Source organism: Tenrec ecaudatus, chromosome 1, assembly GCF_050624435.1.
Source record: "Tenrec ecaudatus isolate mTenEca1 chromosome 1, mTenEca1.hap1, whole genome shotgun sequence".
Lineage (NCBI taxonomy): Eukaryota > Metazoa > Chordata > Mammalia > Afrosoricida > Tenrecidae > Tenrec > Tenrec ecaudatus.
In genome coordinates, this window is record NC_134530.1 from 20538969 (window position 1) to 20553119 (window position 14151).

Consider the following 14151-nt stretch of genomic DNA (forward strand, 5'->3'; position numbering starts at 1 on the left):
CCCTCCCTCATGAACCCTTATTAATTTGTAAATTATTATTTTATCTTATCTTACACTGCTTGACATCTCCCTTCACCCACTTTCCTGTTGCCCATCCCCCAGAGAGGAGGTTATATGTAGATCCCCGAGATAGGTTCCCCCTTTGTACACCGCATTCCCTCCAGGTATCACCACTCTCACCATTGGTGCTGATCGGTTCACCTGTCCTAGATTTCCTGTGTTTCTAGATCCCAACTGTATCGCTGTGCATTCTCTGGTCTAACCAAGTTTTCAATGTAGAATTGGGATCATGATAATTGGGGGGGGGCAGGGAGGAAGCATTTAAGAACTAGAGGAAGGTTGTGAGTTTCATTGTAGCTACACTGAACCCTGAGTGACCCATCTCCTCCCCACTACCACTCTGCAAGGGATGTCCAGCTGTCTACAGATGAGCATTGGGTCCCCATCACACACTCCATTCACAATTATATGTTTTTTTTCTCCCCATCTTTGTTGCTTAAACCTGGTCCCCTCGCCCCTTCATGATCACACATGTTGGTGTGCTGCTTCCATGTGGGCTTGGTTGCTTCTGGGCTAGATGGCGCTTGTTTACTTTCAAGCCTTTAAGTCCCCAGATGCTATATCTCTCAATTGCCGGGCACCATCGCCCTTCTTCACCACACTTGCTTATGCACACATTCGTCTTCAGCATTTATGTGAGGAAGATGAACACACAATGATGGATTTTGTTCTTTGGTTTCTGATACCTGATTCCTTCAACACCTTGTGTTCACTTAGGCTTATGTGCTTCTTCTCTGTGGGCTTTGTTGCTTCTCAGCTAGATGGCCGCTTATTTGCCTTTAAGTCTTTAAGACCTCACACACTATATCTTTTTGCTATCTGGGCATCATCAGCATTCTTCACCACATTTGCTTATGCACACGTGTGTCTTCAGTGATCATGTTGGGAAGGTGGGTATCATGGAATGACCGTTTACTTGAGCAAGGTGTTATTCTTTTGAGGGAGTGTGCGTGAGGAGGCTCAATGTCCACCTTCTACCCTACTACTGAACCTATAAATATGTGCACATAGGTCTATTTCCCCCATAATCATAAATATATTTACATATGTACATGTCTGTATTTAGGCCTCTATGTATGCCCTTTGCCTCCTACTCCTTTCCTCTATTTCCTTACGCTTTCCTCCTGTCCCTCTATCATGTTCAGCCTTCATTCTGGTTTCAGTAATTACTCTCAGTTACCTTGCCATTGGTCACTTCCTACCAGTCCTCCCATCCCCTTCCTTCACTGGTTTTGAATCACTCATTGTTCCATTGTCCCTGGGTTGGCCAACACCTCCTCCCCTCCACTACCTCCCACACTCTCATGTCCCTCTGGGACTGTTGGTCCCATTATTTTCTTCTCACATTGTCCAGCCTATCTTATCTAGATGGGCCTGCAGATATAGTAATATGTGCATAAAATGCAGAGAGATTCAACAGCACCAAAGTGGCATATAAGAACATGGTGTCGACAGAAGCAACACTGACACGATGACAATATGTTTATCTTATACCATCGCTGTCTTTCTCCCTCCACAGTGTCATTCCCCCATCTCTCCCTACCATCCCCTACTCTCTTGCTATCCCTACTCCCATTTCTGTTCCTGAGGGGTTTATCTGACATGGATTCTGTGTCCTGAGCTCCTATCTGTACCTGTGTACATGCTCTGGACTAGCTCACAGTGAAAGGCAGGATTGGGGTCATGATAATGGGGGAGAGGAAGCTTCATGGAATCAGAGGAATGTGGTGTGTTCTATTAGTGCTATGCTTAACCCTGCTGACTCATCCCTTCCTTGTGACTCTTCTGTGAGGGATGTCCCATTGTCTACAGATGCGTTTTGGGTCTCCGCTGCAATTTTCTTCATTCTCAACAATGTTTATTTGTTTGCTTGACTTGCATCTTCCAATGCCTGTTACATTATCCCATCAACACCTCCTGATTGCACTGGCTGCTGTGCTTCTTTCATCGGGCTTGTTGCTTCTCTGGTAGATGGCCGCTTGTTGGCAAACACAGGAGCAACTGTAAGCATGGTGCAGGAGGTGGCAGTCTTTTGTTCTTTACTGAATAATGTCAAAACCCATGAGATGTATTATTTTATATAATGATATTATGAAATAAGATTCAAATATTATATATGAACCATCTTATACACATTATGACATCTAGTCTCTATGAGTTTATTACCTATCTTTTGTTCAAATTTTTAAACATCTTTTTGAATTTCTACATAACTCTTTTGTTGTTGTTGTTCAGGATCCCCTGACTGTAATTCTGATTTTTGGGGTTGGAAGGGATGTGAGGGCGGGCAGTTTGATCACTCAGTTGCCATCAGCTGAGGAGGTCCTCAGGAAGTGACTTAGATTGGTATCTATAACCGAGGGAATAGAAGAGCTCTGCGTAGATTTCCAGGCTGCTTCGATCTCCAGTCATCGGGTCCATGTTAACAGTAGGCAGGGTCTAGTCTCTTTATCTATGGTGACGTATACATGTGTAGACACTCAGAATGTCATATTTCCTACTGACATGGTTGTTTTACCTATATGATGTGTCTACAGTCAATTAATTTAAATCAAAACTCACTGCCATGAGTCATTGCTGACTCTTAGCTACCCTACAGAATAATGTACAACTTTCTTGTGGGATTCCAGGACTGCAGCCTATTTGTGGAGTAGAAGCCCTGGTTTTAGGTTGATGAGTTGTTGGCAGTTTTGAATTGTTAACCTTGAAGATCACACCCCAACATAGAAGGGCTATGCCACCAGGTCACCCTAATGAGGGAGATTAGACCAGCTATCCCACATCAAGCTGGGGCAGAAATGAGGTGTGCGGATGAAAGGAAAAGAAAGAGACACACAAAGCATGGGATTGGGAGGACTTCAATCTGATGGACTGAAGTACCGAGTATATTCAAAGCTTGGTTTTTATACTCTTCTTACAAGGGAATGATTACAAAGTAAACATTAAAGCACTAAATTCAAAAAAATGTTTGAACCTCTTAGCTATGTAAACATTACTTAACTAGTGACATTGTCTAAACACTTGAATTATAACAGCACTATATTCTAAGATAAGCACAATGACATGCAGGGTTCCAGAGGGCCATAAAGGAGTCATAAAGAGAGTCATAAAGTTATCTTGCAATGCTTTTAGCTTCAAGGGATACAGAGACACAGGAGACTAATTAGTCCCCCATCAATAAAGACCTTGGCCAGCAGACCTCCTACATCCTAACATGGTAAAAATACAGGGTTGAGGCTGTGTGGGGTTAAATGTGATCAGAAGTATTTCAAGGGATGCTGGCATCCTGGTGAATAATGTCTACCTCTGTCCTTCAGGTCTTCCGAGTGGGAAATGCATCATCCTAGAGCACCCATTGTGAGTTTCCCTGCTTTCTAGAAACACACCATAATAGGGGTCATCACCTCTTTGGGAGAAGGAACCCAATGGGAGAGAAGCTGCCAGCTGTCTCCCAAGGGTCACAGCGACATATTTTGTTTTCTCTTATCTCCAGAGAAATACATCTCTCAGAGGGTAAAAGACCAAAGAATACAGAGTTAAGGAGGCACATGGGAATTTACACTTTAAAGACATAGAATTGTATGTATTCCCACTAATCAACTCAAATCTACTTGACTAATTTCAGATGAAGAGAATATGTGATTGGATTTTCTAGAGGTGTCTTAAGTTTTCCATCTCCCTGCCCTTCCTGTAGGATCAGACTGCTCCTTAAACAGCAGTACAAGGAAGGAATAGTATTTGGTGAATTCAGACTCTTACCTGCTAACTTTTGGATGAGTTGTAGCAGCATTGCAGGTGAGGGGTGATTGGAGAAGAGTTAGGTCCCTTTGTCATTGGTAGTATATGTTGATGTGTTAACAATAACAAGTAAAGGTAAATTTCATGATATAAGGTGCTGCTATGTTGTGGGATTCAGGCAGATTTCTCCAAAGTTATCTACCAAACTTAGCTGCTTGCTACACATGGCAAAGGTCTATACAGTTGAAGGTCAACGAAAGCAGGTCAGAGGTTACTCTCTCTAAAGGTCATCAGCCATCTAGAGCAATCAGACTGTATAGTCTGTCCCACCCTAAGTGGTGCCCACTTCTTTCTGATAAGGATAGTAGATTGTTTCCCTGAAGGAGAGCCCAGGGAAGTCTAGTCCACTGCAGGATGGCGAAGGTTAGGCAGCCATATTGTGTCTAGGGTCTGCCTGTCTTATCACATGCATATCCCTATTCCCTCCCCTTCCTATTAGTGCACACCCCTAGCTCATCCCTTTCCTGTCACGCTTATGCTTATTGTACCGCCCCTTCCCGTGACATGAGTGGTTACCTGTAATCACGTCCCTAAATATATATGGGTCCTGGCCAAAAATAAAGATGAACTGGCCCAGCCCTCTCTGCCCAGGCTGTGGGCAGACTTAGCTGGAGAGTTCATGGCCGTCCTGGAGATGAGCCTGCTTTAATGAAATGTGTCTGACTTCTTTGTTTTACTCTCTCCTATCTCTATTATTCTCTATGACTTTACTTAATCTTTATAAATTCTAACTGTTCAATTGCACCTACTGGAACAGTGATTGTGAGGGGATGGTTCCCCAACATTTTGTTATAGTCCCTGTTTCCAGACAGTGATTCTGAATGCATGAAAATGGCTTCTCTCTCTGATCTGTCTCCTCTGGTGCTGGTTCACATACAAGCAGTCTCTTCTGTCCACAGCTCTCTCCTTGTTTCACTGCATCTCCTTAACGCACCATTGATGGGAGTGTCTGCTGCCCTCCTTCAACTCTTTGTTCATATAGCAACTCAAAAAGCACTTATTTAGCATTAAATTAAAGTCTGGAAACAAAGAAATGAGCAAACATTTCCCCTTCTCACAAGTATCTTACATTCTACATAGCATAAGACATGATAAGTAGATGCTGTATGAGATGGCACTGCACTCCTTCTGCAATGGATCGTATTGTTTTCCTTCCTGGGGAGATTTCTTCAAGGTTCACAGAGAAGCTAATGGTCACACTGAGCTTTGAAGGAGGACACAGGCATGAATTAATGTTGTAAAAAAACAGAGTAGATGTGGGGGATGAATCCGCCAGGTTTTGAATTATAATGCATCCAATAATTCATGGAGTACATTAGGAAACTTCATATTTTATATTCATTATTTATGTTTTAACTCTTCTTTAAAATGTGCATCAGGCTTTGGGTTTAGGAGATGAAGAATATGATAGTCAAAACTGTGGTTTCTCTTATCCAAGGCAGGTAGTGAGCTCTGGGTGAAGCTCACAACTTTTTGTTTTCAAGGGTTTGTTTTTTTTTTATTCATGTAACTGAATAAAATATTATATTACTGCATGTTGCTTTTGTGCATAATTATTGTTGTTGTTGTTGTTATAGAAAAATGACAAATACAGGAAAGACTTTTCCCACAAACCCCACACGTAGATCCCTATGATTCCCATCGCTATTCAGATTTGCACATTACCCATTTATACCACTTTGCTGCTCAGTATAATACCATATGATTGATGTGAGTTGTGTGGTGTGATATAATAGTATATACAAAAGTAGTAACCCAAGTCTAAGATCCCATACCATGAAGTCTACTGCAGCCTCACAATAATATGGTCTCCAGTGTTCACTTTATACTGCCTCAATCCCGCTTCCCTTTGACGCTTTATTAAACCATTCACCTTTGCCGCTGTCAGATGGCATGAGGAATACTCTTATCTCAGGGACTGTGCACTGCCTGTACCTCTTCCTCAAATGTTCTTCTCATGATGATCATATTAACTGCCTTCTGATTCCCTGAAAAAAGCCTCCTTATCAGAAGCTATTATACAAAGAACCATTTATTTTTAACTCTATAACATATCAACTTCCTACTGTGAATTAGGTGAGGGTTACAGACCTGTCCAAATACAATAATTCACACACACTTGGCTTAACTCACCCATTGCAACCCCATGATGTGGCACCACTTATCCCACTTCCTCTCTGTGTTTCCTGTTTTCCTTCCTCTTCTTGCCTAACCCCTGAGTTTTGTTCCTGGGTAAGTGCTGCCCTTTTGATGTTACATGGTTCATTACACTGACATGGAGGAGAGTTCAGTTCCAGACATGACTGATGTTTGCATGTTCCTTGAGTCCACTGACCCAATTGCTTCCATGTGTCTTTCAATTTTCAACACTCCTCTTACCTCTGGAAGGGACGACACAAGGGGTTGCATCTTTTTTTTAAATCATTTTATTGCGGGCTCATACATCTCTTACCACAATCCATCCATAAATCCATTGTGTAAAGCATATTTTTACATTCATTGTCCTCATCATTCTCAAAACATTTGCTCTCCACTTAAGCCCCTGGCATTGGCTCCTCATTTTGCCCCCACCTCTCCACTCTCCCCTCCCTCATAAACCCTTGATAATTTATAAATTATTATTTTGTCATATCTTACACTGTCTGACATCTCCCTTCATCCACTTTTCTGTTGCCTTTTCCCCAGGGAGAAGGTCACATGTGGATCCTTGTAGCCGGTTCCCCCATTCTCGCTCACCTTCCATCCACGGTCCTGGTATCACCACTCTCACCACTGGTCCTGAAGAGATCATCCATCCTGGATTCCTTGTGTTTCCAGTTTCTGTCTGTACCAGTCAGTGTACATGCTCAGGTCTAGCCAGATTGGTATGGTAGAATTGGGATCAGGATAGTGGGGTGGGGAAGAAGCCTAAACTCACCCTGAATGGCACATTTCCATGCCACTACCAAGGGCTGCATCTTTGGGCTGTTCACTAACCTCAGTCCTTCGCTAGTCATCAAATAAGAGCACAGATTTCAAATTTTCATTGAGGTTCCCACCACTTTCAAGAACACTTGGCATAAAATAATTGGTTCATTGGAGGACATTGTTTTTGAAGCCACTGCATCAATCCATCTCATTGAGGGTCTTTGATTTTTTTCCCCACTACTGCTGTACTTTGTTTTATAAGGTGATCATTGCTAATCATTGACTTATCTTTTATAGTTTCCTGACCCTTGTGGCACAGTGGTTACCTGTTGGGCTGCAAAATGCAAGATCACCAGTTTTAAAATAGCAACATCTATTTAGGAGAAAGACAGGGCTTTTTACTCCTTTAAATAGTTGTAGTCAGGACGCAAAGGGCAATGACAGAAGTCTAAATACAGACAGACACAGTTCTACTAAACTGAAGGATAAGTTATTTTATCTGGACCCTCCCTTAACTCTAAGGAAGGAAAAATGCCTGCTGGGTTCATCGGATTTTGTAGGAAGCAGATCTCTCTATTTTTCAAGTGAGTCCAAAGATGTTACCTTTGACTGGCATCCAGAATGAGGAAGGTGCTGCAAGAGGTTCAGGCTGCTGTGCATGTGGCTCTGCCACTTGGGTCCTATGATCAAGCCCAAAGTACCAATGGCAACCAGACATGCACTTTGGAGTCTTGGCAGGCCCTTATTTGTGAATCCCATGCAGACACATAGGGTTTTGCAGTGAACCTCTGCCATCCTCTGCAGACAACTACTACCCTTTTAAGAAACTGATTCTAACTTGTTAGTAGAACCTCGTTGCTCACTAAGGGCATTTGAGTCAGCATTTGACCTGAGATCCCCATCATGAAATACTGTTGTCTGACTCAATGAATCATAAAGTTTAATAAACACAGCAGCATTGCTTAATTAAATCGAAGCTGTATATATGAGATAATGTTTGAGCAAGATGTGAAGGTGAAGGTAAGCTGCATATAGAAGTGGCTCAAGGTCTATGGTCTCCCCTTCTGTCAGACTAACTTCCATCTCCCAATAAATACCAATGTCTTCATGAAGAATCCAGTACAATTGCTTGACTGAAGAAGAAAATGATACTTGGTTTACAGAAGATTGTTGACTTGAAATTAGCGTCTAGGCCCTGTCTTGGACTTACAATGATAAAGGTAAATCCTCACAATGAGCCGAACTTTCAGCAGTACAACTCATTGTTCCTTCTCTTGGAAGGAGAAATGGCCACGTATGCAAATGAATACTTGTTCGTGGGCAGAGACCAGCGATTTGACAGGATGGTAGGGACTTGTAAGGAGCATGATGGTGAAGTCGCTGGCAAGGAGGTGTGGAAAGAGGTATATGCTTAGACTTCTCTGAATGGAGTAAAAAAAGAGTGAAGACATTTATGTTTCATGTGAATGCTCAGTAAAGAGTTACCTCTGCAATGAGGCATTTTCATAATCTAGCTCACAGGAAGGCGCATTTTATAAAAAGTATTCATTCTCTTTTCCCAATAACCACTGAAATTGCACAATGGGCTTGTGGAAATGGGGACCATAGACACAGCAGTGGAAGTTAGGCATGGGCTCAGCAATCTGAACTCCACTCAGGAAGGCTGACTTGGTTACTGCCACTGCTGAGTGCCCGATCTGACATCTGCTGCAGCTAATACAGTTAGAGACATGAGAAGCTAATACTAAGTCACAAATATGAGATCGTTCCTCAGGGAGATCAACAGTAATCTGCAGGTGGGTTGATTATTTGAAATTATCCCCCAAAAAACTGTCATATTTTTCCCACAGCTATATATTTAATTTTTTTACAAAACAACCTTATCACCTTCAACGCGCTGTTCATTACAAAATGCATTTGTCAAATCTGTGATTCCATTCTTGGGAACATTTTTCAAATGCATCTATTTGGAAGGTTGAAAGGATCTACCTCATTGTTTTCTTTACTTCTTCTATGCCATCAAATCACTGTCCTTTCATGTCCCGCTTTATTCATGGAGACAAAAAGAAGTTGCGTGGAGTGAGGTCAGCTGAGTAAGGTGTGTGGGGCATGAGAGGCGTGCTAGTTTTATACCCAGAACTGGCACACTGCTATGTTTGTGTTAGCAGGCACATTATCATGGTGCCAAAATCAGTCCCCGTCTGCCGCAAATCAATTTTTTTTTTTGCCTCACCACCTTCTGCAATCTTTTAAGAATCTCTTAATAGAGAGTTTGATTAATAGTCTGACCTGGTGGAACAAACTCCAAATACACTATCTCCCTCACCTCAAAAAAACTCAAATGAACATTGTCTTGATCTTTGATTTCACATGATGCTGATTTCCTCATTGATAGATGCTTTGTGAATTGTAAGAATAGCACCATGTCTCATGACCAGTAATGATTTGGGGGGTGGGAGGGGTGTCTTGTTATCTTCAGAGCTGTTCTTTCAAAGATACTCTTTTTCCTGGCCAATAAGATTCCGAGGCACACATTTTGAAGCCACCTATTGCATTCTCAAATCTTCTGTTCAAATTTGCTGAACCAAGCTCTGATAGCCCAGATACCTTCATCTTTCAATGGTCCAACGTTGGTCTTTGAGTACAAGTTCATGAATTCTGTCAACATTTTCTTGTGTTAGGGAAGTTGGTGGATGTCCAGAAAAAGGATTGTAATCAATGAACAGTTCACCTTTTCTTGAAATGAAAACACTTGAGTCTTTTTTTTTCAAAGTGATATCCTTGTAAGCTGTGCTCAACATCACAGTTTTTGAGGATTTTTCCTGAACAGAAAATATAATTTCACACCCGAATGCTGTTTTCTTAAATTGTCCATTACAATATATGATGCTCAGCAAAATTACTTTCATGAAAAAAATTCATCGTGACAAGAAAAAAATCTTCCCAGGTGACACCACTGGTGCCAGAGTGAGTTGCTGGATTCTCGCTTAGTGGGAAAAATGCATCTACCCAGTGGTGCTTTTTTCCTATTGTATTTTTTTTCAGGTGGAGGAAAGGTATCACCTCTTGAGTGAACATTTCACTCATGTATTTCTTGGAATAGATACTTACTCTTGATAAGGATTTGCTTTCTCTGTGCATAATATTTCTATCAAAACTATGTTTCCACTTAATTATCTTTACTTACAGACTGCTTATCCATCAGCATTGTATTACTTACAAAATTCCTCAGATCAAGGTACTCATTTGACAACAAACGAAGTGGGACAATTGACCCATGCTCATGGGACACACTGGTCTTACCATGTTTCCCCACATCCTGAAGCAGTTGATTTTATAGAACAATGGTAAGTCATCAAAAATAAAATGGGACACATAAATGTTGACATCATAGATATTAATAAGTGAAAAAGAACTGAAGTAGGCCTTTCTACGTCAGGCTGTCATATGGTTTACTCTTCCAAGACAAATTAAAAGGGAATGGCATCTAGTTCACTTTCATTCAATTCATTGAAGATTTTTCTTAAAGTACAATACTTTTGTGATGGGATACTATGTATATGTGTATAAGGAACCTGTTAATACAGCTTTATTCAAATTAAGCACTAACCACTAAAGCCCGATATAAATCAATCGAAGAACACTAGTATTGTAGACCTTTCAACAAATAATCTTGAAACTATTGGATGTACTTATATATCTAACCACCAATCAATAATCTATTCATGGACTTTATTTCTTTGACAATGTACCCAAAAATTATTCCAAATGTATCATAGACCTAAATTTAACATGAAAAACATAAAATAATCCAGAAACACAGGTATGATAAATTCTAGGTGACCTTGAGTTGGGAGATAATTTTTAATTACAATGCAGAAATCATACAGGATTAAATTCAATTTGGGTAAATTGAACTTCATTAAAATAAAAATGCATTGGGAAATCAGTGCAGGAGAGTCACTGAGAAGGAAATATCACTGTTTCTGATAACAGAAGGAGCATCATAAACACAAGTATATTCAAATCCCCCTAGTTTGGAAGAGCTGTGGACTTTTGGATCATACCTGCAGAAACCATATACAGCTTGCCTTCAGTCTCACCATGGACACACTTGGTGCTCAGGCTCTTTGGCTGGCCCAAGGGCTTTACTTCAACACACCCACAGCTGCCACCACCATTGGGGCAGTATTTAAACCCCTCCAGTCATATTGTCATCCAGTTTGGACTCATGTATTTCTTTACTTTTTTTTCTCCATTCTCTCGTGACTGCCAAAATCATGACTGGCTCTGTTCCACCCTCCTTTTCTTTTTACCCCTAACTGCTGGCCTCCAGGATGGCTTCCATCCACCTAGGGCAACTCTGCCCACCCTCCACCTAGTCTACTTTCTGTGGCTCTCTACCCGAGTAGTGGATTGCCAGCCCACCTCCCACCAGCCCCAAGCCACTGGGAAACTTCCACATACACTCTGCCATTCTCCAAGCAGTTTGGGAACACCCACCGTGCATTGCAGGACCAGGAAACAACCTGCCCCCCACTTCCTGCCAACCTCTAAACAGCTGGAGGAAGTCCAGCCAAAAATTCTGCCATCCTTCAAGAGGCTGGGAAATGCATGAAAATTTCCTAGGGCATTGGGGAAGTATTGTCCATGTTCTACTGTCCCCATGTGGCTGGGGGAAACACCGCCACCTTCCAAAACCAGGGGAATCTTCTGCCAGTCTTTTGTGTCACTCAACTCAGCTAGCTGAACCTCTGCTTACCTTTCACGGACCTTAAAGTATATAGGGGGAAACCTGCTCACCCTTTAGAGCACTATATGTGCAGAGAGAACTTCTCCCCACTTTCTACAGTGCTTCATGTGGCCTAAGGCTTCCCTGCCAAGCCTCCCCAATGCCCCATGCTGCTTTGGGAGCCTTCACCTGACGTCTGTGACACTCTTGTTCACTAGGACATATTCCAGTCACCATCTGTGGGGCTCTACACCAAAGAGGACACACCCATCCACCCTCTGCAGAAGTTCTGCTGCAGTGGCCACCCTGAATGCTCTCTAAGGTACTCCAAGGTGCTGTGGGCTACCTATAAGATCATCCAAGGCAGTATCATCCACGCTTGCCCACAACCGCCTAAACAAAATGCTCTGAGAGGGTCATCCAATTCAGCCTTCAAATAACAGAATCCTGGGTGCCTAGGGAAAGAGTGAAGCCAAAGTGTTATAATGTGGTAGCCGAATTCACAGGTACCTAGCTGCATGAAGACTCTAGAAGCAGTCCTACGAGGCCACCAAAGAGGGAGCCCAGTGCTATTTAACTCTCTGGAAAATGCCATCAAGCTGCTCTAAAACAACATGCAAAGTACAAACATCCCCTACTACCTCAAATTAAAAAAAAGAGAGAAATAAAAAGCAATGTTGGAAGAAGTCCTGAACCCAATGGCATGCATAAAATAAATAGACGTTGATCTGCCACAGGAGAAAATTTTAGAATGATGCTTGGTTTCACACAGGATAAGAGGAAAACAATAAAGATAAAGGATGAAGTGATAGAGGAGGTAAAGGCCCCGAACCAAAGGGAAATACGAGAGTTAAGGGATGAGCACCAAAGGGAAATACTAGAATTTAGGGATGAGGTAACAAGGGTGAATAAAAAGTTAACCGACATCACTAGCCGACTACAAGAAACAGAAATACACCAGTGACCTAGAGGACAGCCAGGTAGACTTCAACATACAGAAAAGATAGTCAAAGAAGTTAATGAAAAATGTTGAAGAAAACCTAAAAACAATGTCTGATGCCATGAACAAGAACAACATTCAAATAATTAGATTACCAGAATGAGACACACCAGAAAATCAACTGCAACAATACTGAGGGAATTCCTAGAAGAGGACTTCTACAGAATAAATAATGAGAATCAGGCAACCATTCAGGAATCAGAGGGGAAACCAGCTCAGACCTTAGCAGACACCATGAAGAAGAAGAGGGAGTGGAATACCATCTTCAAAAAGTTAAACAAGAACAATGCCAACTCAAGAATCCTCTACTGTGCAAAACTATAGATCAAGACAGATGGAGAAGTTACGAATCTTCCAAGACAAATATTTCAAAAAATACGTTATAAGAAACTCAGCTCTATAAAATGTTCTTACCAACCCAGAGTGGTCAGAACTACATGCATGGAACGAAAATAGGAGACCATGACTTAGAACTACTCCACCCAGAAGTGAACACATTGAAAACAGTCCCAAAGGCAGGAGGAAGGGAAAAAGAAACAGTGGAACAATTTAGGAAACAAAGCTATGGCTAGAGGTATAAACACAGGTGTGTGCACATATAAGTACATTAACTCATAAAAAGAGAGGTACAGGCCTATGTACATCTTTTTATAAGACAATTGGACACATTTCAGGCCTCTTTTCATACTCTCTCTCGTTACAAGATCACTTTGTTTTCACAAATTGACAGTCTGTGATGCTCATCCTCTCGGCACAATTGATAAAGATAGAATGGGTCCATAAGCAAATGTGGTGAAGAAAGGGGACAGTGCCAGCCTATTAAAAGATATAGCATCTGGGGATGTAAAGACTTGAAGTTAAACAAGGGGCCATCTAGCAGAGAACCATCAAGCCCACATAGAAGAACCACAACAGCCAGTGCGATCATGTGCTGTTGTTGGGACTGGGTAACAGGCATCAGAAGAACTATGACAAACAAAAAAACAAAAAACAAAAAAAAACATATTGTTGAGAGTGAGGGGGTTGGAGCAGAAGCCCAAAACCCATCTGTCGACAATGGGACATCCTCCCACAAAGGGGATACGGGGAAGGGATGAGTCAAACAGAGCACAGTAAAGCACACAATATTCCTCTTCTACTTTGCAGCTTCCTCACCCCTGACCATCATGACCCTTTTGCTGCCTCTCGCTTCTGAGTAGATCAGAGCATGTATACAGGTACAGATAAGATGTAAGAGCTCACAACACACAGAATTCAAGAACAGGAATGGGAATAATGAATGGAAGTGTAGGAAAAAGGAGGGAAGAGGAGGGAAGAAAGGAAGAACCAAGCACAATGATTAATACATAACCACACCACCCCCATGATGATGAACAACAGAAACCATGGAGGAAGGGAGACAGTGGTTGGTGTATTATAGGGAAATAATAATAATTTATAATTTATCAAGGGTTCACAAGAGTGGGAAAGGAGAAGAAGGGAAGAAAGAGTTGATACCAAGAGCACAATAGAAAGTAAATGTCTAGAAAATAATCATGGCAACATATGTACAAATATACTTGATACAACTGATGTATGGATTGTTATGAGTATTAAATTATATTGCATTCTATAAAATGATAATTTAATTTTAAAAATTTAAAATGACAACAGT